Genomic DNA, 4,600 nt, shown 5'->3' on the forward strand with positions numbered 1-4,600 from the left:
GCTCACTTATATATATCCATGTTAGATGGGTTGAATATCATTATTTTGAGTTGATTATGAGCATTACATCTTCATTCTATACATATACATTCATGAGATACTGGTACCATTCGGAAACACTCTTTTTAAGAGAAAATGGACACTTTTATGAAAACCCTCTCCATGAACACGGGCCAGAGAGGTTAGATAAGTTGAGAGTGTGATTGAGATATATTATATGGGTTGCAAACCCCCAATAAATCCTGCCTCAAAGCTTTGAGCTCAGTGAGTGTATTTAGAAAGCCATATGATGACTTTCATCATTCATTCCATCCATATTGCATTGTATTTGCATACTTATCTTATTTGATTTCTCTATTTTTCTTGACCTGTGCTTAGTTTTCAATGTATTTTTGTGTATATATGTGTTTTTCTATTTTTTTTTTGTACTTATATTTATTATAGCTTTTAGTGGAGATAGTTTGTACTACTGTTTAGGTCATTTCTGCTTGCAGGTGACGTGCTCATAGTATATTTTACTTATTTTACTTTATGCTTGGCTCAGTCAGCCTATGATTCATACTAAATACAAGTGGACTATAGTCATCCCTAATGTGCCCTTTTGGTGCAGATTCTATAACGAGTACCTCGCATGGTGGTTCACTTTGTCTAGAGGTTCTACATTCTACGATGCTGATTTGTTCAAGAGTTTGGGTCTGATTTGGACCTCATCTATCCCTATTTGTGTTTATTTTAGTATTTAAAGAGTGGTGTGTATGTTTGAGTTTTTGATATTGTATTATTTGTTGTTACACTATGACTCCATATTTTTGGATTTCATGAGATTTCTTTCAAATTTCCATTTTTACTTATGTTTTAGGGCCTGACTTCATTCTAGAAGTCTCGCCTTAATGTATGTTACTATAGATTTTGTGTTTTTTTATCAGTTTAGGTGATTTGGTTACTTATCAAGGTTGAGAAGCGATAATTGCCATCATGACCAATTTTTGGGTCATGACAAATTGATATCACAACAACCAGTTTCACTAGTCTTATAAGTGTCAGAGCACGATGTCTAATAGAATTTTGTTGAGCAATACATAGACATTCATATATATCTTTGAGAGTCTATAAGATATCTTTAGAAAAAACTTTCCTATTTTGATTCCTAATCATGTGGATTAATCTTACCCAATGTTCTAAGTTGTGTTCCAGTCTTTTCTACACAGATGGTAAGGACTAGATCTCAAGAGGCTAGGATGTCGAGGATAGAGCCTAGACTAGAGGGAGAGACAGGGGTCGCGGATATCCCAGAGGTAGGGGACTAGCATGACAAGATGCCCCAGATATAGAACATACTAGGGATACCTTTCCTATGCTCAAGGTTGTGGAAATTTAGGGATGATTGTTAGAAAGGGGATGTGGGTCCAACTCAGGTTCCACAAGGTCTAGTTGATACTATAGTCCTTCAGGAACTCTTGGTCTGTCTGTTGAGTCACTTGGAGGTGTTTCTTGAGTGTACCTTGTATTCCTCTAGTTTAGAGTGATGTTCCATCTTTAGTGTGGACATTTTCTTATGGTATTCCGGTTTTTGGGGTACATCCATCATCTTTGATACCTCCATGTATGTTATCTCATCCCATCAGGCTTACTATTCCTCTAATTGATTTTAGTACAATTATGTCTTTTGATTATCAAAAAAGATTTGAGAGATTTATTCGCTTGGGTCTGCCTAAGTTTAGTGGTGCTATTGGTAAGGATTCTTATGAGTTTTTGATTAATTTCCAGGAAAACTTACATAATATTGGATCCCTTAAGTGTCATGGAGTTTCTTATATTACCATCAATTAAAAGATATGGCTATGGATTAATGGAGATAGTATGCTAGTTGTACACTTTTGTGTTTGCCTGCTATGACATGGACTTAGTTTTTTGAGGTCTTTTTGGAGATATTTGTACCATATAGTTTGAGAGATTAGATGCATGATGATTGATGAGTTTGATACTTGAAGTGGGGCACTATGACTATTGCTGAGTATGAGGCTCATTTTCACACTTTATCGAGGTATTCTGTAACAACCCAATTTTTTGGAACTGGAACGTTATATGATGCTCCTGATTACAAAGAACCACAAGCTAACCCTCTACTAATATCTATACTTGAGCACTGCATAATAGCTTAAATAAATATGAAAAACTGTCAGAAACTGGCCATAAGGTTCAAAAAATCTAAAATACTCAAAACTCTCAACTGAATCAACTATAGCCCATAAATCCAAGCTATGATCTTGTCATTTTGAGCCTGATGCTTGGGCATAGTCAATACTGGACCATGAGTTGTAGTTAGCCCCATAGTACGGGACACATCCACAAGGTGAGTGTCCACCGTTGTCCTATAGTTGAGTGTCTCCACCTCTACACCATGGATTCTTAAAAATCTAGTCAGTAGACCACCAAATCCATACCTATGCCCTTAATGGTAGAGTAGCTTCTTCATTGCCAAAAATATCACTACACCTAAATTCATATCAACATCATCAAGCATTAAATCATAAATAAGACATGCCCTATCATGCATCACATCAGTCATGTGGTTTTCTTGAATGAGATAGTGGTAGATAATCTTTGCCCACATGTGGACCTCCCTATTTATCTGAGCATAGGGGAATTTGAGATGGAGGCCTCTGTCTTAGTGATGCATTCATTGGGTAGTAGAATTTTTTCCATAAAGAAAATGTTGAATGTCAACATAGGGCGGTGTGATGTTTATCTTCTTTAGTTATTCTGCATCCACTTATGATGCACCTAGAAGGACATTCAAATTATGAGCTATAAAAGTTACCACCTGGCCACATATGTTGACCTCAGAGTCTCGCTTCTGGGTCCCAGTTAGTGTAGAATTTCTTAACAAGGTGCAGGTTGCCTTCCTGGGGCTGCTATAACTGGAAAGTCATGTTCAGCTCTTCTATTCTTTGCACCATTCTAGGAAACTCTCTTTGCAAGATATCCTGGTTGATAAATTGGTCAGGAGCATATTTAGTCTTGTCGTGCTTGGCATATAATTTATTTCTTGCCTCTATAACCCACCTAGTTCTATATCTCCTAGTCTGACATTATGGGATTACCAAAGGTCGAGGCATATGACTAGTTGGTATATTTCTTATTCGTGATTGCTTAAATGGTCAAGTGATTTCCTTAACCCTTTACTGACAACTCAACATAATTCTTGTTAGTCACAACATTCAGCAAACACATCAAATTGGGCATCTACTTGGTGTAGCAAATACTAAGTGTGAAAGAGTGTTGAAGATACCCCACACTTAGTTTCTCGCACTGGTGCATAGATATGAGAATTAGGGTACTCAGAATTCCCCTATTCAATCCATAAAGTCTCATGTGCACAACCCCTTAACAACTACATTCATGTTGTACTACTCAAATTTTAAGCAAACATAAATTGAGATCTTTATTCAACTTATAACATTTATACTCTAATTCACTTCATCAAAGACAACTCCAGGTGCATACATTTCTTCATTTCAACATGATTGTTCCAACATGCAACTCATACATATTCCCAACTTAACAATTTTAAGCACGTGCATGCACAATTTCAAGTATTATTTCAGACCAGTGGATACACGTATATCAAAATTATAGAGAAGACTAAGTGTAGGTGAATTTACAAACCACCCCATACTTAGTTGCTATCATAGCAGTATAACTTAATAACCCAACATACTCAGACTTCTTTTCTTTTTGCAACATACACCCCATACACTATTTCAATTCTAATACGCAACCCACACCTTCACCACAAGTGTTTCTAATCATGCATGTTACACTAATGTGTAATATTCTACTAAAAGCACATGTCATTAGGCTATTTCAACTACAATATAAAAAACAAAGCACATAAAGCATAACAATATTCTTTAAAGCACAAAATTCTCAATATAGTCTAAACATTTACACTAAGTATCAAGCAATTCAAGTTTTCACCCCATTTGTGCTTAAAAATAATTTCACTTCTTGCACCCAAATAAGGAAAAGTAATAGTAACATGAGTACATACCTTAGTTGTCTTGGAGAAGAGGAGAGCAAAGCTTCCCTTTGTGTGTTTGAAACTCAAAAAAATAGAAGATTCTTGGGATAAATAGGAAAAAGGGGGTAGTGCAGCTAGGCTTTTATAGGGAGAATAGAAGAGGGAAATGAGGGGGTATTTAAAGAGAGAGATTTTAAAGTGACTGGGTTGGGTTAAACCTATAATGAAACTGCCTTCGCATCACGAGGCTTAGCTAACACGAAATCCTCTGCATCATGGGGCTTAACACACTTGCACATTGTCATTGTCAAAAGCCTCCGCGTCGCGAGGCTTAGCTCCTATGAAAGCCTCCGCATCGTGGGATTATCATGGTTACTCACTGGAATTTGCATTTTTCTATTATTTTATAATTTCTTTGCTGACCTTATTTCATCCGTTAGCCCTAGCGACATAGGGCTATCATGGTTTCTCACTGGATATTGCACTTTTGGGGATATTTTTTCTCCACTTTGTCACCTTTATTAGACATCAATTTAGTGCATATTTTACGTACCTGAGAGCTTCCTAAAACACAAA

The sequence above is a fragment of the Capsicum annuum genome, chromosome 2, assembly GCF_002878395.1.
Source record: "Capsicum annuum cultivar UCD-10X-F1 chromosome 2, UCD10Xv1.1, whole genome shotgun sequence".
In the NCBI taxonomy this organism is placed as follows: Eukaryota; Viridiplantae; Streptophyta; class Magnoliopsida; order Solanales; family Solanaceae; genus Capsicum; species Capsicum annuum.